The following is a 21817-nucleotide window of genomic DNA, read 5'->3' as shown; positions in this document are numbered from 1 at the left end:
ATAATATTGAAGGAATGATGGGGTAAGGCAAAGTCTTAGCAGCAGCAGGCAGACCTTCTAATAATCAGGATGTCACAAGCAATATATCCAGCAGCACTCCTCCACATCCTGGTTGTAAACGTTCTGCCTTTACTTCCTCTTCCTTAGGAAACATGGAAGAGGGGAGCTAGGCTATAGTCCTGAAATATATCAGTTGACTGCTAAGAGATGTCTACCTATGCAGTATACCCAGCTCCATACCTATACCACTCACATCAAATACTTGTTGGTTTTCAAGAAAGGTGAAGAGAGATGGCTTATCAGATGGGATTCATTTCAGGTATATGGAGAGAAAGTGTAGTATTGAAAAAAGAACAAAAGTGGAGAGGGATGGGGAAAGAGACTATTGGAGCGGATTTATGGCCTTGAAGTCCTGAATGAGTAATTCAATATAGAGGATAACAAGGGGTTGTGAGGCCAATGATGTGTTCAAAGCAGCAGGTAAAGATGGTGATTTGGGCAGGGGTAATTTGAATGGGTTAGAATGCAAGGTGAAGAAAGATTGGAGACAGGAGGCTAGATAATGAGTCCAGGCATTCAGGGGCCAGACTAGATAATTTAAAAGACAAAGGAAGCAAAATCATTAGACATTGTATAGGATAGTGGACTTTTAAGATGGTATTTGTAAGAAAAGCTTGTCATTTTAACTATCCCCCCAAGGAGCTTGATTTTGATAACTTTTTTATACACAAAACTCTTATTCTTTGATTATGCTTTCAAATTTGATAATGTTCTTTAGTAGTATTCTTGTTCTTCCTCAATTTTTTATTAGGACCTTAACATTCGCAAGAGTGAAATTGGTCCATTGAACTTGAGTGTAATTTTATTTCCTGAAACCAATTCTTGATAGAGCGAAATCCATTCCTGTCACTTACCCTTGAGACTCAACTACTCAATGTGTTAGTATCTCTGTTGGTAATGTTATATTTATAAACATCCCTTAATATTTTCAAGATGTTTTGTGGTTATTATGTGTTAATCTGTATACCCCATATTTGTGAGAGTAGTGTGGAGAATAATTACATTCTTGTGATAGTTAAGCTAAAAGTGAGACCAAGATCAAATCCGTTGCACTTAGGAGGTAGAAGGTATATTCTAATTACTTAAATTCTCTGGATCTTTCATGTCTCATTTGTTTAAAAAAAAAAGTGGGACTATAATAATACCTTGCCTGCTGGAAGGCAGGGGACTGGACCAGATGATTGATTTCCTAAGTCCCTTTCAGCTCCCAGAGTTAAACTGTGAGCAAGGCACCATCTGAAGCCAAAAGGCAATGTGTTTGTCTAAGGTTACAGGGTGAGTTTGTGAATGGCATGGAAATCTCTTCCCTTTGGCTAACCCTCTCCCGCTCTAAGCTATACCTTTTCTTTTCCTCTGTTTAGAAAAATGAGAGGTTTGACAGGTATTTTAATGACAAAGCAGATAAGTCAAGTTGTAATTGGCTCTAATTACCACTTCCACTAGCTGTAACCTCCTTTATCTTTTGCCCAGAGGCACTCCCAGAGCTGTGTGTCTTTCTGCCTGTGGAACTCATTGCAGAAAATGGAAAAACGTGTTTAATGATCTGATTCTTAAATCCTGGTTGCCTTGGTGGGTTATGAATGTAACAAAACATCAAGATAAATATAAATCAGCTCTTGGGAAGTCTACTTTTAAACAAATAATTGGCAGTTTCCAATGCAGCTGTTTTAAACTGTAAAGCTAAATTAGAGCAATGTTTAAATCGTCTGGTCCAGATAGAGCTTATGGTGAATAGATGGCAATATTTGTTTATGTGGATTCTTGTGTAACTACATACCGTTGAGGTATAGGTTTTACAGTCAAATCATGACAAAAACTAAGAAAACTAATAGAAGAGTGAAAGAGTAATCATATTTTTTGTAGCTGCTTGTCCCCACATGCCAGTAACAAAGCAGGTAGAAGCCTGTTTCAGTCTGCTGAATACATTTCAATGAAAACAAAACCAAATTTAAGAAAAGGGGGAAAGTGGTTTGTAATCATCCCAGGTCTGTCAGTTCATCCCCAACTCTTGGTAGATTTTCAGCATAGCAGCGTGGAGAGGGTGAGCTTCAAAGGCTCTAGTGAGGCAGGATTGCTTGGCACTCTTCTCCACAAAGTAAACCTTTTTCCTGTATTAGTGGGTGTTCCACCTTCTCTTCCTACATCTTGCACACACTATCCCAGGATGTGTGAAGCTTAAACAACTGCCAATGTGCAATTGCTTTTCACTTCCTCCAAATTACTCCCACCACACATGGCTCTACGACGTACACACCTACCCTTGATTTTCTAATACCTAAGTGTGTGTGTGGTGGGGAGGCTTATGTAGCTCAGGCTCTCTCCCCCTTTCCACCAGGCAAACAAAGTCCCAGAGAAAAGACTGCCCAAGGGCACTCATGTCTTCTAACTTCTATTCCAGTTCGCATTCCACTCCACTCAAGATACCTCCTATCACATTTAAATTCCAATTCATTTTTTCAATCTGCCAGACCACATTAAGCAAATTTTCAGAATAATTGATACTGAACTAAGCTCTAAAACAGGAACTGTTAGTGGGAAGTGGAGGAATATGTGGAATAAAATGAAAGGAAAACAAATTCTTGGGTGAGTGAAAAGTGTAAAATGGGAAGACCCCTGACACACTCCCTAAGCCTTTCATTTGGCATCCAGAGTGCTGGCTTCAGGATTTTGTTTCAGCGGGACATTTCATTTGTTTAAAAGGCTTTTCTTTCACCATACTCAACATGATGTAGGTCAATAGGATCTAGGAGCTCGGTTAGACTTTCTGGATCTTGGTGTCCAGTACCACAGTGCACTGTTCAGCCTCAGACTGGGCCAGGCAGGCTTATGTACTAAATGCTAAGAAATCCTATATTTCAAATGGGAGATATTGATGTATTCACAAGAAAACAAAATAGAAATCTCTGTGTTAGTATACTGATCTCTGTTAGAATAGGGACGACTGTTTCTGAGTGATAGAGATGGGCCACAAGGACTATGAATGGTTTACATATTTCCAAAGAACTGAAAGCAAAATGATTTTAATATGGAGTTTTGAGGGTATTGGTCCTATCTGATAAACTTGAACAAAATACTTACCTCTGAATTTTCTCTCACACAGAAATCAATAAAAGATTATTTGTAAGGCAGAGGGAGAGAGCAACAGAGAACTTCTATTCATTGATTCACTCCCCAAATGGCCACAACAGCCAGGGCTGGACCAGACCAAAGCCAGGAGCCGGGAACCCCATCTGGGTCTCCCACATGGATGGCAAGGACCCAAGCATTTGGGCCATCATCTACTGCCTTCCAGGTGCATTAGCAGGAAGCTGGATTGGAAGCAAGGAGTAGCCAGGCCTCTAAATGGTGCTCTGATGTAGGATGCTGGTGTCAGAAGAGGTGGTTTAACCCATAATGCCTGTCCCTGTTTGGCCACTGAACAAGCCTGCAACTCTTCCTTAATCCCAGCCTTTTGCAAATCATTTAAAGTAGCTGATAATTTTTGTTCTTTAGCATATCAACTCTCATGTGTCTGCTTTTACTTTAATCAAGGCCTTAAAAAAACAGTGCTCCCAGTTGGTGTTTTCAAGGCACTTCCTCCCTTCATTTCCTTCTGTGCTCCAGAGGTGTCTGCAAAATCTTGTCTGAATACTTGAAAATGTGTTTTAATATATCCAAGCTAAGTTTGTAAAGATTTATGTATTTATTTTAAAGGCAGAGTTACAAAGAGACAGAGAGAGAGAAAGAGAATTCTTCCATCCCTGGTTCACTCCCCAAATGTCTACAATGGCCAGAGCTGGGCCGATCCCAAGGCAGGAGCCAGGGGCCAGGAGTTTCCTCTGGGTCTCGCACGTGGGTGCAGGAGCCCAAGCACTTGAGTCATCTTCTGCTTTCCCAGGCACATTAGCAGGGAGCTGGATTGGAAGTGGAGGAGCCAGGACTTGAAGCGCCGCCCATATGGGATGCTGGCACTGCAGGCCACGGCTTTACCTGCTACAGCAGAGTGCTGGCTCCAGAACTCATTTTTCTTTTATTTTTTTTAATTTTTTTTAATTTTTTATTTATTTATTTTTTAAATTTTTTTTGACAGGCAGAGTGGACAGTGAGAGAGAGAGACAGAGAGAAAGGTCTTCCCTTGCCATTGGTTCACCCTCCAATGGCCACCACGGTTGGCGCGCTGCGGCCGGCGCACCGCGCTGATCCCAAAGCAGGAGCCAGGTGCTTCTCCTGGTCTCCCATGGGGTGCAGGGCCCAAGCACTTGGGCCATCCTCCACTGCACTCCCTGGCCACAGCAGAGAGCTGGCCTGGAAGAGGGGCAACCGGGACAGGATCGGTGCCCCGACCGGGACTAGAACCCGGTGTGCCGGCGCCGCAAGGCGGAGGATTAGCCTAGTGAGCCGTGGCGCCGGCTCTCATTTTTCTTTTAGAAAGCTTTGATTTAATAAATAGAAATTTCATAGGTACAGCTTTAGGAATATAGCGGTTCTTCCCTTCATACCCGCCCTCCCACCCCCACTCCTGTCCCACCTCCTATTCCCTCTCCCATCCCATTCATTAAGATTCATTTTTGATTAGCTTTATATACAGAAGACCAACTATATTAAGTAAAGATTTCAACAGTTTGCTCCCACACAGGCACACAAAGTGTAAAGTACTGTTTGAATACTAGTTATACCGTTAATTCACATTGTACAACACATTAAGGACAGAGATCCTACATGGAGAGTAAGTGCACGGTGACTCCTGTTGTTGATTTAACAACTGACACTCTTGTTTATGACGTCAGTGATCACCCAAGGCTCCTTTCATGAGCTGCCAAGGCTATGGAAGCCTCTTGAGTTCGTCAACTCCGATCTTATTTCGACAAGGCCATAGTCAAAGTGGAGGTTTTCTCCTCCCTTCAGAGAAAGGTACCTCCTTCTTTGATGGCCCGTTCTCAGAACTCCTTTTGAATGCAGTCGCTTCCTCATGGGTTCCGATTAGTCACCAGCTGAACACCCTAAAAGCTGAAGTATTCTGAGCTAACTTTATCGTTCATTGTTCCACCCTATAAAGTTTAGGCAGCATTTGAGCAAGGCCTTTACAGATGCTTACAGTGTGGACTTGCAGAGGTTAGGGAAGAAGGCATCTCTTGCAGAACAAATAGCCAACACACATGTGTAGTCAGCAAATGGAATTCAGGATAGTTCTAGAGAATGCCATGCTCTGTATTCGTACACAGAAGGTCACAGTCCCTGTTTAAACCAACAGTTGCTGTAATGTATAGTTTGCAATTAGATAGTGTGCTAGGCTCAATAATGGTCTCCCCCAAATGGTCTTAATCTCCAGCATCTGTGAATATGTTACTTTCCATGGCAAAGGAGAATTAAGGTTGTAGGTGGAATTAAGGTTGCTAATCAACTGACATCGAGAGGGGAAGATCCCCCCCCCCCCATTATCTTGCTGGGTCCATTATAATCACAAACATCTTTGAAAGAGGGAAAGGGAGACAGGTTCAGAGACATTCAACTGCTTTGTTTACTTTGCTTTGAAGATGGAGGAATAGAGCCATGGGCAAGGAGTGTGGATGGCCTGTGAAAGCTGGAAAGGGCAAGGAACACAGCTCTGGTGGGTGACACCTTGATTTAGCTCAGTGAGACCCGGGTCACACATGTTTCTGTCTTATGGAACTATAAGATAAAGAATGTGTATTGTTCTGAGCCACTACGTTAGTGGTGTGTTACAGCAGCGTTAGGAAACTAATCCAAATGGCTGTTTGTGTGATGGATTTATGTCTTGCTCCCCTGCTAAATGTGTGAACTCCTTAAGGGCAGAAGCCTTGTCTACTGTGCTCCCTTTAATACGCTCAGCACCTGACACAGAAAAGGTGTGCTATGAATGATGAATTTGTGAATGAATGACTTAGGATTGTATCCTACATGGGAATATTACAGCAATGTCAAAGTCAGTAGCAATGGATATATACATTTATCTATGTTTCTGTCTTGTGTGTGTGTGGGGGGGCTCTTTCTCTTTCTCTTTCCCCTTCCCTCCTCTAGCTTCTCTCTTCCTTGCTTCTTCCTCTGTTTCCTCACTGGCCATGACAGAGGCCTGAAGTACTCCTTATGTTTACAGAGTAAGGTGTATCTTCTGTTTATGGTTTTTGAAGATAAATAAGTGATATGGTTTATTGCCATGAAAAAAATGCTTTATATTCATGGGCCCTTTCATTTATTATGTATTTAATTGATGTCAATGGTGAGTGATTTTGATAGGAGGTTCTTGTCACTGATCTAGGATTATATCTAGAACCCAAGAATAGAACATTTTCTACTCAGAAGAAAACAGATATCCCTCTACAGTTTTTTTTTTTTGACAGGCAGAGTGGATCGTGAGAGCGAGAGACAGAAAGAAAGGTCTTCCTTTTTGCCATTGGTTCACCCTCCAATGGCCGCTGCGGCCGGCGCATCTCACTGATCCGAAGCCAGGAGCCAGGTGCTTCTCCTGGTCTCCCATGTGGGTGCAGGGCCCCAGGACTTGGGCCATCCTCCACTGCACTCCCGGGCCATAGCAGAGAGCTGGTCTGGAAGAGGGGCAACCGGGATAGAATTCGGCGTCCCAACCGGGACTAGAACCCGGTATGCTGGCGCCGCAAGGTGGAGGATTAGCCTGTTAAACCACGGCGCCGGCCCCCTCTACACATTGAATGCAGACTTCCTTGGCTCCGCCCTCTAGCTGCTGAGCTTGATCCTATGGATATTTAACATTTGAACAGAATCCACTGGGGTCTGAGGAGGGCATAGAGCCTTCTGTTCACTTAACAAACTCAGTGCAGTCCATGAAATAGAATGGCACATAACGAATGGTCAAACTTTTGCTGGAAATGTTCTTACAGTTTCTAGTGTTCAAGAACATGTAGCAAAATAGTCATTTTGAGAACTGAAGTAACCCTTTGAGATCACCAGGTTCAATGCTTCTCAAACTTTAAGGTACTGGGATTTGACTGGGAAGTTTGTTAAACTTCAGGTTCTGATATAGTAGGTCTAGTATGAAGCCCAAGATTTGTATTCCTAACAAGCTGTCAGATGATGTTGATGCCACTGGCCCAGAGAATGCAGTCCATAAAGCAAGAGAGCAGCAGATCAAAAGCAGTCAGAGAGAAGGTATCTGTGGCATAGTGAGCTAAGCCACCACAGCTGGCATCCCATATGTGTACTGGTTGGAGTCCTGGCTGCTCCACTTCCAATCCAGCTCCGTGCTAATGGCCTTGGAAAGCAGTGGAGGATGGCCCAACTGCTTGGGCCCCTGCAACCTACCTGGGAGACCCAGAAGAAGTTCCTGGCATTGGTCTGACTCAGCCCTGGACATTGTAACCATCTAGGAATGAGCCAGCAGATAGAAGATCTCTCTTTCACTCTCTGTCTCTCCCTAAAAAGAGAAAGTATCTGAGTTCTATATAGGCAGCCAAAAAGTTGAAGTTCTTAGAACCATAGGCTCAGAGAATATGTCTGAGCTCTCTATGGGCAGACAGAAGGCCTAGGTCTCTTGTGTGTTGGAGTCCTCAGAAGTAGAACAGGGCCAGAGTACAGTGGTTCAGACTTTCTCTGGGAGTGTGGAGTCAAGAGACATCAGGCAGTTATGTACATTGGGATAATTAGCCCTAGCTACCACAAGACACCAAAGCACAGTGAAAGTACATACCTGGCCCCATATTGCATATAATACCACAAATATTTGAAAACCATTATTGGATGAATAGAAAAGTTTGGGATATATGCACCAGAGCATTGAGGATGAAAGAGAATGAAGATACTTGTACAGTTGGTTTTTATCTTTTTTAAAAAAATATTTTTTATTTACTTGAAAAGCATGGTCTCTCTCTCTCTCTCTCTCTCTCTCTCTCTCTCTCTCACACACACACACACACACACACACACACACGGAGATAGAGATTGATCTTGTATCCACTGGTTGACTCCCAAATGGCCTCCATGGCCAGGGCTGGGCCAGGCCAGGGCCAGGCCAAAGCCAGGAGCCAGGAGCCAGGAGCTTTATCTTGGTCTCCCATGTGAGTGCAGGGGCCCAAGGACTTGGGCCATCTTCTACTGCTTTTGCAGGCCATAGCAGAGAGCTGGATAGGAAGAAGAGGAGCTGGGACTAGAACCAACTCTCCTGACATGGAAAGCCAGAGTCACAAGCTACAGCTTAACCTGCTGCACTGTAACAGTGGACCCTCTTCTTGTTTATACTGATTTTCTGGGATTTTTTTTTTATTTTGACCAAAAAATACTGGTGTGCTTGTTCAAAAGCTACTTTAAAAAAAAAAGAGGGGGTGATGGCATATATACTACATTCACAATAAGGAAAACAGTTTATCAAAATCAAAATAAAGCTAAATATACTGAATGTGATCTTTGCTTAAATAATGATAATATCTAAAAAGTATTGAGCATTTACTATATGCCAGTTACTGTTCTAACTGATCAACAACTATTACCTCATTTTTATTCTTTTTTTTTTTTTCGACAGGCAGAGTGGATAGTGAGAGAGAGACACAGAGAGAAAGGTCTTCCTTTGCCGTTGGTTCACCCTCCAATGGTTGCCGTGGCCGGCGCGTTGCAGCCGGTGCACCGTGCTGATCCGAAGCCAGGAGCCAGGCGCTTCTCCTGGTCTCCCATGGGGTGCAGGGCCCAAGGACTTGGGCCATCCTCCACTGCACTCCCGGGCCACAGCAGAGAGCTGGCCTGGAAGAGGGGCAACCGGGACAGAATCTGGTGCCCTGACCGGGACTAGAACCCGGTGTGCTGGCGCCGCAAGGCGGAGGATTAGCCTATTGAGCCGCGGCGCCGGCCTCATTTTTATTCTTAAAGAATAAATTTCATTATATATATTTAATGTATAAAACATGATGTAAGATATATATAATAAAAGGATTATTATAGTCAAATGAACATATTCAGTATCTCACGTAGTTACCCACTTTACCCGTGTGACAAGAGCAATTATAAGCCATTCATTTAGCAAAAATTCTGAATACATGGCCAGTGCTATGGCATAGCTGGTAAAGCTGCCATCTACAATTCTGGCATCCCATATGGGCTCCGGTTCGAGTCTCAGTTGCTTCACTTTGCAATCAGCTCTCTGCTAATGGCCTGGGAAAAGGAGCAGAAGATGGCCCAAGTTGTTGGGCCCCTGTATGCACATGGGAGACCTGGAAGAAGCTCCTGGCTCCTGGCTGAGCCCCAGCTGTTTCAGCCGTCTGGAAAGTGAAGCAGCATATAGAGGGTTCTCTCTCTCCCTGACTTTCAAATAAATAAATAAATCTTTTAACAATTCTGAATACAACATACTATTAGCTATATTCCTCATATTGTACATTAGGTCTTTCCACTTGTTCATCCTACATATTTGCTACTTTGTGTCCTTAGACCTGCATCTTTTCATTTCCTCTCTTCACCACAACCCTGGAAACCACTGTTTTATTCTCGTTTATGACTTGCAACATCTGCAGGTACATACTGTAATTTTTCCCATTTTACTAATGAGAAAAGTGAGGTGCACAGAGGATAAGTGACTTACCTAAGTGAAGTGGCAAAGCCAGAATTTGAACCCAGGCACTCATGGCTCCAGAGTCTGTGTTCTTAAGCACTCCTGTGTTAGTCACTTTTCTATTACTATAATGAAATACCTGAGACAGGCTACTTTTATTAGAGCTCATGATTCTGGAGGTGCAAGGTCTAGGGGCCTCAACTGGTGTTGGCCTTCTGGCTGGCAGAGGCCTGAGGCAACATAAGCATCACGTAGCATGGTTGTCTCTTGTCTGCCTGGCCGCTCTCCTCATCAAGCAAGCAGGATTCTGTCATGGGGGCTCCACTCTAATCCTCAGCGCTTCCCCCAAGGCCCCACCTCAAAATGCCAGAATCAGATGAAGTCTCTAATCTCTTGCGATCTCACAGCGGGGACTGAATTTCAACACAAGAATCTTCAGAAAACACTCAAATCCTGCCCAGGCCATAGCTGCTACTTTACGCTACCTCCGTAAGAATACATACATGGATGGCTATGGATGCATCTATTTTAGGCCTCCAAGTGTCTGCTGTCTTAAAAACAAACACAAAATATCCCTTCTCGCTTCCTCCTCAAGCCATGGACCTAGCTGTCTTTTTTTCCTTTCTGCCAAACGTCCTGAAAATGCAGTCTGCAGCCGGTGCTTCGGCTCACTAGGTTAATCCTCTGCCTTGCGGCGCCGGCACACCGGGTTCTAGTCCCGGTTGGGGCGCCGGATTCTGTCCCGGTTGCCCCTCTTCCAGGCCAGCTCTCTGCTATGGCCCGGGAGGGCAGTGGAGGATGGCCCAAGTGCTTGGGCCCTGGACCCCATGGGAGACCAGGAGAAGCACCTGGCTCCTGCCATTGGATCAGCGCGGTGCGCCGGCTGTGGCGGCCATTGGAGGGTGAACCAACGGCAAAGGAAGACCTTTCTCTCTGTCTCTCTCTGAGCCCCTCATCAAGCTGCCTACCATGCTTGGGAGGTGACTTTGCCTTCAAGTTGCTTGAGAATGACAAGAGCATCAAGTCAGACTCTCAGCCTCTTCCCTACCCAGTCGCCCTTCACAAACTTTCCTTTCCTTTTAGCTTCTCTTGTGTGTTCAGTGTTAGCGTTTCCCTTCTGACAATGGATCCGAGTGCTACAGATCCAAGTTTCTCCCTTCTCCCTAGAGGTCTCATTCTATCCATCCTGCCCTTCTCCTACAACACCAACCCCGCTCTTCCCAACCCTGATCACTTCCTGGCTGCATAACTACAGAACATTCTCAAATTGTCTCCCCACCTACTTTGCAATCCATCTTCCACCCTGCAGCTGGAGTGAACTTAGCAAATCACAAATCTGACCCCGTTACCTTTCCTTAGGTTGCTTCCCACCATAGAGTAATAACAGGGAGTGTCATGACACAGTTTTCTCCATGAAACTCATCAAAAGAGCCCACGGCTCAGTGTCTTTTGCGTGGGATTTCTGCCCCCTTTCCAAGCATGCCTTGAGGAGCAGTGTTGGAGGAACTGATCGGTGCTTTCTTTGTCAGTCGGCTGCAGGGTTTAGCGTCATCACTGTGCCATCAATCACTTAGTGTTGGGAAAAGACACTCCAGGGCAGCAGGACACGAGGCTGCAGAGCAATAGGATTTCTCTCTTGTTGTTAAATTCCCATGACACGGGTCAAGTCAATGAACATTTGTTGGCTACTCGGTTTCCTGCACTGACAGGTACCATAAAAAGTTGCAGAAGGAGGTGCTCATTTGGAGCTGCGGTCTCAAGACACTGCTTGGGACATCTGCAGCCCATATCGCAGTGAAGGTTTGAGTCTGGCTCTGCTTCCAATTCCAGCTGCCTGCTAATATGCACCCTGGGAGCCAGCAGTTGATAGCTCATATACGTGGGCCTCTGCCACCCATGTAGGAAACCTCGATGGAGTTCCAGGCTCCTGGGTGTGGCCTGTTCCAGCCCTGGCTTTTTCAGGCATTTGGGAAGTGAATCAGTGGATGGAAGATCTCTCTCCGTCTCCCCATCTCTCTGCGTTGAAATAAGAAGTAAATAAATAAATAAGAAGTTGTGGAGAACGTGCAGGTTTTCATTCTGCCATTGTGAAGTTTATGTGCATCTGTATCTCCCATACGTAGTATCTTGTCAGCCACTATATATCATTCAGTCTTGTATTATGTGTCAGCATTTATAGATGAAGAAACAGGCTTGCCAAAGGGTCACACAAGCAGAACATGGAGCATCCCCATTTCAAATCCAAGTTGCCTACCATTTGCAAAGCCCCTCCCCCACTTTTAAGTTCTATTATTTATTTGAAAGGCAGAACAACAAAGAAACAACGAGCTGGCGCCGCTGTAGCTCAGTAGGCTAATCCTCCGCCTGCGGCGCCGGCACCCTGGGTTCTAGTCCTGGTTGGGGTGCTGGATTCTGTCCCGGTTGCCCCTCTTCCAGGCCAGCTCTCTGCTGTGGCCCAGGAAGGCAGTGGAGGATGGCCCAGGTCCTTGGGCCCTGGACCCGCATGGGAGACCAGGAGAAGCACCTGGCTCCTGGCTTCGGATCAGAGTGGTGTGCCGGCCACAGCGGCCATTGGAGGGTGAACCAACGGCAAAGGAAGACCTTTCTCTCTGTCTCTCTCTCTCTCACTGTCCACTCTGCCTGTCCAAAAAAAGAAAAAAAGAAAAAGAAACAGCTAAACAGACGAAGAGAGATCTTCATCTGCTGGCTCACTGCCCAAATGCCTGTAACGGTTGGAGCTGGGCCAGGCTGAAGCTAGGAGCTGGGAACTCTATCTGGGTCTCGCATAGAAGGGGTAGGGATCTTAGTACTGAACTATCACTTGCTGCATCCAAGGGTGTGCATTAGCAGGGAGCTTGATTGGAAGCAGAGCAGCCAGGACCTGAACTGGTGCTCCAATATTGGATGTGGGCATCTCAAGGGGCATTTTAACCGCTGCACCAAATATACACCCTGCTTCTTCTCTTTTTTCTATGGAACTTCTTTCAACCTATTTGGGAAAAGAAGGCTGATTTTTTAAAAAGATTTATTCATTTATTTGAAAGGTAGAGTTACAGAGAGGCAGAGGCAGAGGGACAAAGAGAGAGAGAGGTCTTCCATCAGCTGATTCACTCCCCAAATGGCCACAATGGCTGGAGCTGAGCCAATTTGAAGCCAGGAGCCTGGAGCTTCTTCTAGGTCGCCCACATGGGTGCAGGGCCCAAGGACTTGGACTGACTCTGCTTTTCAAATAAATAAAATGAATCTTGTAAAAAAAGACAAAGTGATGTGATGCAGAGTATGGGACTGAAATTCAATAAGCTGTGGAGACAACTTTGATTCTGCCACTAATTATATACATGTCCTTTTTAAAACGATTTATTTTATATATTTGAAAGGCACAGAGAGAGAGAGAGAGAGAGAGATCTTCCATCCACCGGTTCATTCCCCAAATGGCCACAGGTGGAAGCCAGGAGTTTCTTCTGGGTCTCCCACGTGGGTACAGGGACTCAAGCACTTGGGTCATCTTCCACTGCTTTCTCAGGCCACTAGCAGGGAGCTGGATCAGAAGTGGAGCAGCCAGGACTGGAACTGGTGCCCACATGGGATGCCGGCCCTGCTGACAGTGGATTAACCTTCTATGCCATAGTGCCAGGCCCTGTATATATCCTTATATATCATACTCTCTTTGGGAGATGAGGATTTTTAAAGTATTTGTTTATTTGTTTGGAAGTCAAAGCTATAGAGAGGGTGAGAGACAGAGAGAGATCTTCCATCTGCTGGTCCACTCCCCAGATGGCTTCAATGGCTAGGGTTGGGCCAGGCCAAAGCCAGGAGCCAGGAGCTTCATTTCAGTCTCCCACATGAGTGGCAGGAGCCCAAGCACTTGGGCCATCCACTGCTGCTTTCCCAGGCTACTAGCAGGGAGCTGGATCAGAAATGGAGTAGTGGCCGGCGCCGTGCCTTAACAGGCTAATCCTCCGCCTTGCGGCGCCAGCACATCGGGTTCTAGTCCCGGTTGGGACGCCGGATTCTATCCCGGTTGCCCCTCTTCCAGACCAGCTCTCTGCTATGGCCCGGGAGTGCAGTGGAGGATGGCCCAAGTCCTTTGGGCCCTGCACCCGCCTGGGAGACCAGGAGAAGCACCTGGCTCCTGGCTTCGGATCAGCGCGATGCGCCGGCCGCAGCGGCCATTGGAGGGTGAACCAATGGCAAAAAGGAAGACCTTTCTCTCTGTCTCTCTCTCTCACTATCCACTCTGCCTGTCAAAAAAAAAAAAAAAAAAAGAAGAAGTGGAGTAGCAGGGACTCAAACCAGCATCCATATGGGATTCTAGCGTTTCAGGCAGCAGCTTTTCCTGCTAAGTCACAACAGTGGCCCCTAAAATAAGGATTTAAAGAAATGCAAAAAAAAAAAAAAAAAAAGAGAGAGAGAGAGAGAAAGAAAAAAGAAATTCAAATGGAAAGACAGTTAATCTCACTTGTAAAATGCAAATAAAACTTTAAAACCACAATTTTCATCTGTATCTGATTGACAAAGATAAATACTTGTTTATCTTGTTGACAACATTATGGAAAAATAGGCACTCTAATAAATTATTGGCATTAGCATATATTGTCACAATTTTTTAAAGATTTATTTTATTTATTTGAATGACAGAGTTAGAGAGACAGAGAGGGAGCTCTTCCAGCCACTGGTTCACCCCCTAAATGGCCGCAATGGCCAGGGCTGGGGCAGACAAAAGCTAGGATTCAGGAGCTTCTTCCAGGTCTCCCACAAGGGTGCAGGGGCCCAAGGACCTGGGCAATCTTCCACTGCTTTCCCGGGTGAATTAGCAGAGAGCAGAATTGGAAACTTGAGCCGGTGCTGGTATAGGATGCCGGCACTGCTGGCAGCCTCTTTACCTGCTATGCCACAGTGTCGCTGCTCCCCCCCCCCCCTTTTTTTAAAGATTTATTTGAAAGAGAGTTACAGAGAGAAGGAGAGACAGAAAGAATGTCACAACTTCTGTGAAAGATGATTTATCACTATCTATCTAAATTTAAACTTAAAAAAATTTGAGAGGGAAAGAGAATGAGTAAAAGAGCTCTTGTTCCGCTGTTTCACATCCCAAATGCTTGCAATGGCCAGGACTAGGCTGAGCCAAGACCAGGAACCAGAAATTCAATCCAGGTCTCCCACATGGGTGGCAGGAACGCAATTACTTGAACCATCCCCTGCTACCTGCCAGGGTGTACATCAGCAGGAAACTGGAATCAGGAGGAGAGTTTAGGTTTCAAACTCAGGCATCCCAATGTGGGATGCAGGCATCTTAATCCGTGTCTTAACCACTAGGCCAAATGCCCGCCTCATCTATCAAAATTTAAAATGCTTATGTCATTTTACTGAGAAGATAACACTTCTAGGAATTGATGGTCCTGACATACTCACTGGCATACTCATATGTTAATCAACGTATACAAATCTGCACAGGGATATTCACTTGGTTGGTAGCTGAGTGGTTGCAGACTGAAAACCATCTGAATGTCCACTGACTTGGGGGGCTGCGGTTGTTGATGAAATACTTTGTAGCCTTTTAATAGATCTACAGTCACTGATATGGAAAGATTTCAAAGACATATTGTGAGTGAATTAAAACAAGGTGCATAACAGAGTATGTAAACAATTTGTTTAGAAAGGATAAGACACTTAATAAAGATTACTAACTTTTTTGAACATTTACTATGAGTTAGGGACTATTCTAATAATTTCCACATGAGGGTACATCAAAAGTCCGTGCACATAAGGTTTCTTCAAGAAGTTAATGAAAACTACATACCGTAAAAAGCTACGCATGATTTTCAATATTTTTTGGCACCAAAATGAACTTATCTTTTAATTAACATTTTCTACGAAGTTTTTGAAGTGCCCTTGTATGTGTGTTTTTATATAAATAATATATTACCTATATACTGTTTTTACAAGAATGAGATCGGGGCCAGCTCTGTGGCACAGTGGGCTAAAGCTCAGGCCTGCAGCACAGGCATCTCATATGGGCGCTGGTTTGAGTCCCAGCTGCTCCCTTTCCAATCCAGCTCCCTGCTAATGCACCTGGGAAAGCAAAAAAAAAAAAAAAAAAAAAAGGAGTTAGATCATCCGGGGCTGGAGTTGTTGTGGCACAGTGAGTTATGCCACCCATAGGGGATGCCGATGTTGTAGGTGGTGACTTCACCCGCTAGGCCACAATGCCGGCCCCTTGGTGCTTTTATTATATATTTTTATGGGCCCTAAATTCAGTACATTAAGTGTAACATCATTTTTATTTTGTGGCAAATATTTAATCAGAGATTTTATCTTTTAATTTTATTAAGCGTTTTAAATATTTATTTGAAAAGCAGAGTGAGAGAGGAAGAAAGATGTATCTTCTATCCACTGATTCACTCCCCAAATGGCTACGGCTGGGACTGGGTCAAGCTGAAGCTGGGAGCCAGAAATTCCCTTCAGGTCTCCCACATGGGTGGCAGGGGCCTAAGTACTTGGACATCTTCCATTGCTTTCCCAGGCTCATTAGCAGGAGCCAGATTGGAAGTGGAGCAGCTGGGACTAGAACCAGCACCCATATGGGATGCTGGCATCACAGGTTGCTGCTTAACCCACTGTGCCACAATGCTGCCTCCAGAACCCAGGTCTTGAACATGTGATCCAATATGGCATGTGGGCATCCAGAGCTGAGGTTTAACCTGCTGCATTAAATGCTTGTGCATAATTTTTTTATATTTAGGCGTTTGTGAATTTTTTTATGTTTTCATTAGTGGTTTCATCACTTAATTGTATATTTAGGAAGCTCTTCAATACTTAGAGAAAAATGAACACGTTTAAAGGACAAAGGCTGTGTGGAAGAGTTGGGACCAAGGACTCAGGGAAAGAACATGGCTTTTAGAGAGGAATGAACATTCTCTAAAGGAAGAGGAAAAGACGAATGAGTCTCAAATACAGCTTGAAGAAAGTTAAAGGATACCCACGCACTTGAAAAGATATCTCATGTTCAGGCATTGGAAGACTTAATACTGTTACGGTGGCAACACTCCCCAAATTCATCTACAGATTCAACACAATTCCTATCAAAACCCCAAATGATTTCCTTGTGTAAGCTGGTAACTTGATCCTAAAATTCATATGGAAATTCAAGGTACCCAGAATAGGATTTTTTTTTTTTAATTCCTTGAGAAGGAAGAGGAAAGTTGGATGACTCCATTTCTATATTTTAAAACTTACTACGGGGGCTGGCGCTGTGACACAGTGGGTTAAAGTCCTGGCCTGGCCGGCGCCGCGGCTCACTAGGCTAATCCTCCGCCTTGCGGCACCGGCACACCGGGTTCTAGTCCCGGTCGGGGCACCGATCCTGTCCCGGTTGCCCCTCTTCCAGGCCAGCTCTCTGCTGTGGCCTGGGAGTGCAGTGGAGGATGGCCCAAGTGCTTGGGCCCTGCACCCCATGGGAGACCAGGAGAAGCACCTGGCTCCTGCCATCGGATCAGCGCGGTGCGCCGGCCGCGGCGGCCATTGGAGGGTGAACCAACGGCAAAAGGAAGACCTTTCTCTCTGTCTCTCTCTCACTGTCCACTCTGCCTGTCAAAAAAAAAAAAAAAAAAGTCCTGGCCTGTAGCGCCGGCGTCCCATATGGGCACCAGTTCTAGTTCCAGCTGCTCCTCTTCCAATCTAGCTCTCTTCTATGACCTGGGGAAGCAGTAGAAGATGGCCCAAGTCCTTCAGTCCCTGCACCCATGTGGGAGACCCGGAAGAAGCTCCTAGCTCCTGGCTTCGGATCAGCGCAGCTCCAGCTGTTGCGCCCAACTGGAGAGTGAACCAGAGGATGGAAGACCTCTCTGTCTCTACCTCTCTCTGTAACTCTGTCTTAAAAAAAAAAAAAACAAAAAACAAAACTTAGTACAAATCTAAGTAATTATGACTATGTGGTACTAGTGTAAGGATAGACATAAGTCAATGGATACAGTTGTCAGTGCAGAAGTAAACTCATACATCTTTGGTTAATTGATTATTGACAAGGATGCCACAATTATTCTACTGGGAAAGAACAATCTTTTCTTTTTTTTTTTTTTTTGACAGGCAGAGTGGACAGTGAGAGAGAGAGAGAGACAGAGAGAAAGGTCTTCCTTTGCCGTTGGTTCACCCTCCAATGGCCGCCGCGGTAGCGCGCTGCGGCCGGCGCACCGCGCTGTTCCGATGGCAGGAGCCAGGTGCTTCTCCTGGTCTCCCATGGGGTGCAGAGCCCAAACACTTGGGCCATCCTCCACTGCACTCCCTGGCCACAGCAGAGAGCTGGCCTGGAAGAGGGGCAACCGGGACAGGATCGGTGCCCCGACCGGGACTAGAACCCGGTGTGCCGGCGCCGCAAGGCGGAGGATTAGCCTGTTGAGCCACGGCGCCGGCCAGAACAATCTTTTCAATGAATGCTGCAAGACATCTAGACACATACATGCAAAAGCATGAAGCTAAAAAGAAAACAGAGGGGTAAATGCTTTCGCTTAGGCAATGGTTTCTTAAATGTTATACCAAAAATACAAGCAACAACAACAACAACAAAAAATTGACTTTCATAAAAATTAAAAGCATTTGTGTGGGACTGGCAGCGTGGTGTAATGGGTTTGACGTTCCCTGAAATTCTGGCATCCCATATAGGCACTGGTTCAAGTCCCGGCTTCTCTACTTCTGATCCAGCTCCCCACTAACGTACATGGGAAAGAAAGCAGTGGAGGATGGCCTAAGTGCTTGGGCCCCTGCATCCACATGGGAGAGCCAGATGAAGCTCCTCGCTCCTGGCTTCAATCTGGCCATTGTGGCCATTTGGAGACTGAACCAGGAGGTGGAAGATCTCTCTTCTTTCTTCCCCTCTCCCTCTTCCTTCCTCTCTTCCTCTCCCTTTCTTTCTCTCTGTAACTCTGCTCTTCAGATAAATAAAAAATAAATTAAAAAAGCATTTTTGTGCAACAAAGGATATTATCAATAAAGTGAAAAGACAAGTTACAGAATGGAAGAAAATATTTTCAAATCATATATCTAGCAAATAACTAATATCTAGGATATATCAAGATATTTAACTCAATAACAAAAAGATGAATATTCAAATTTTTAAAAATGCTGGTGCTGTGGCATAGTGGGTAAAGCCGCCGCCTGCAATGCCAGCATCCCATATGGATGCCGGTTCAAGTCCCATCTGCTCCACTTCTGATCCAGCTCTCTGCTATAGCCTGGGAAAGCAGTAGAAGATGACTCCAGTGCTTGGGTCCCTGCACTTGGTTCTCTGTCTCTCCTCTCTGTGTGTAATTCTGACTTTCAAATAAATAAATAAATCTTTTAAAAAAGAGCAAAGGATCTACAGTATACATTTCTTTGAGGAAGATAGACAAATATTCATTAAGCATATGAAAAGATACATCATTAATCATCGAGAAATACAAATCAAAACAACAATAAAGAAGGACTATACTTCTACACAATGAAAACCATGTATGACAAACCCCCAACTGAAAAATTGAAAGCTTTTCCTTTAAAGTCAGGGACAAGACAAAGATGTCCACTCTCACTAGTTCTTTTTATCCTAGTCCTGGAAGTCCTGGACAGAGCAATTAGGCAAGAGAAAGAAATTAAAGAAATCCTAATAGAAAAGCAAGAAGTGAGGGGCTGACACTGTGGTGTAGTGGGTAAAGCCGCCACCAGCAATGCTGGCATCCCAAATGGGCACTGGTTAGAGTCCCAGTTGCTCCACTTTTTTTTTTAAAGGAGATGTTGCAGTTTTTAAACAGATTTTTTAAAAAGATTTACTCATCTATTTGAAAGTCAGAGTTACACAGAGAGAAGGAGAGGCAGAGAGAGAGAGAGAGAGAGAGAGAGAGAGAGAGAGAGATCTTCCATCCGCTAGTTCACTCTCCAATTGGCTGCAATGGCTGGAGCTGTGCCAATCCAAAGCCAGGAGCTTCTTCCAGGTCTCCCATGTGGGTGCAGAGGCCCAGGGATTTGGGCCATCTACTAATGTTTTCCCAGGCCATCGAAGAGAGCTGGATCAGAAGTGGAGCAACCGGGTCTCGAACTGGCGCTCATATGGGATGCCAGACCTGCAAGTGGCGGCTTTACCCGTTAAGCCACAGTGCTGGCCCAGTCGTCCCACTTTTGATCCAGCCCTCTGCTAATGCACTTGGGAAAGCAGCAGAGGATGGCCTAAGTTTGGGCCCCTGCACCCACATGGGAGACCCTGAAGAAGCTCCTGGCTCCTGGCTTTAGATTGGCCCAGTTCCAGTCATTGTGGCCATTTGGGGAGTGAACCAGCGGATGGAAGACCTCTCTCTCCCTTTCTCTCTCTCTGCCTCTGTAACTCTGCCTTTCAAATAAGTAAATAAATCTTTAAAAAAGAAAACCCACAGAAAACAAAAGTAGATTAGGGATCACCAGGAGCTGGGAAGAGCAGTCATAAAGTTGTATTGCTTAGTGATTTTGGGGTTTTTGCTTGGAGTGATGAAAAAGTTTGGGAATATACTGGTGATGACTGCAAAATACTGCAAATCTAATTAATGTCCCTGAATTGCACACTTCAAAATGAAAAAAAAAGGGCAAATTTTGTCATATATATTTTACCACCATAAAAAATTGAAGTTTTTTTTTCTTTAAAAGAAAAAAGCAAAGCCAAAGAATGTCAAAATAAATAAATTTTAAAAAGGGTTAAGAGGAGGACAATATTAGATAGTTTGGGTCTTCTTAACATAAAGGTGAGAGAAGTTCTTCTGCAGAGAGGAATCAAAGAGTGCCCAATCCAGAACACGCTGCAGCTGAAATCTTGACACAAATGGAGATTTGTAGGATGGCACACAACTCTATGCAGTGCTTACCACCTATTTTTATGATAAGAATCACTTAGGGATTGTTGATTTAAAGGTCAGCAGTGCTCAAAGTGTGGTCCAAACATTCCTGGGTGTCTGTGAGGTCCTCTCTTTCCTAATTACATGTCTACAAGAGGCTACATTTTCTCCTTATTCTTCAGCTAAAAGAATATAGAGTGACAGATTGAGTGCAAAAGCCACCATGCAAATCCAGTGGTCTTGTATCAAGACAAACATCAAAGAGGTTTGGAAAAATGTAAAATAATATCGTATCGCTCATTAAATTTTTGAGAATATAGTTACTTTTTATAAAAATGTTATTTATGCCAATGTGTATTGCTTAAATGATGTATTAGATAATAAAAAAATTCTGAGTCTATTTTGTTTTAAAGATTTATTTATTTGAAAGGTAGAGTTGCAGAGAGAGAGAGAGAGAATCAGAAAGAGAGACAGAGAGAGATCTTCTATCCACTGGTTCACTCCCCAAATGGCCACAATGGCTAGGGCTGGGCCAAGCTGGAACCAGGATCCTGGGACTCCTTCTGGGTCTCCGGCATGGGTGGCACAGCTTTCCCAGGCACATTAACAGGGAGCTGGATCAGAAGTGGCACAGCTGGGACTCAAACCAGCACTCCAATAGGGGGTGCTGGTATTGCAGGTGTTGGCTTAACCTACTGCATTGTAACTCTGGCTCCTCCCTGCTATAGATTCTTATAGTACTTTGCATGAGGGTATTTCAAAAAGTTCGCAGAAAGTATAATAATAAGACACATTTATTTTAGTGCAAAATAAACATAGTTTTTCATACATACTCTTCCCATGAACTTTTTGAAGCCCTCTGGTGCTCTTTCTTTACAGCACTTACTACAATACATACATTTACTTGTTTCTGTCTATCCCCCTGACTAGACCATGAGGAGAGGAACTGTGTTATAGTAAGCACTCAATAAACAGTTGTTGAATTAATGAGTTGGTTTAGTGCCCAAAAGTTAGGAAGTAGAGGAATCTGATGTAAAATGAGGTTGCTCTGACTTCAGGACCTGGGGGACATGTTATTTACATGTCTTTGCAATCGATAAAGGACAGGGCTGATTGAAAGGGATGTGGAAGGGTGAGGCAGCCTATTATGGGACGGAGGTGTGGAAAGAGACCACTGAGGGTTGAGGAAGCAGTTGGATATCTGTAGTGTAGAGACCTAGTAGTGTTTCTGTTGAAGATGAGGGGATGTTAGGTGCTGACAATGACCTCCTCTTTCTTTCTTTCTTTTTTTAAGATTTATTTATTTTGAAAGTCAGTTACAGGGAGAGACGGAGAGAGAGACAGATCTTCCATCCACTGGTTTACTCCCCAGATGATTGCAGGCTGTTGATCAGGCCCAAGCCAGGAGCCAGGAGCTTCATCC

This window comes from Lepus europaeus, chromosome X, assembly GCF_033115175.1.
Source record: "Lepus europaeus isolate LE1 chromosome X, mLepTim1.pri, whole genome shotgun sequence".
In the NCBI taxonomy this organism is placed as follows: Eukaryota; Metazoa; Chordata; class Mammalia; order Lagomorpha; family Leporidae; genus Lepus; species Lepus europaeus.
This window is presented reverse-complemented; position numbering follows the sequence as displayed.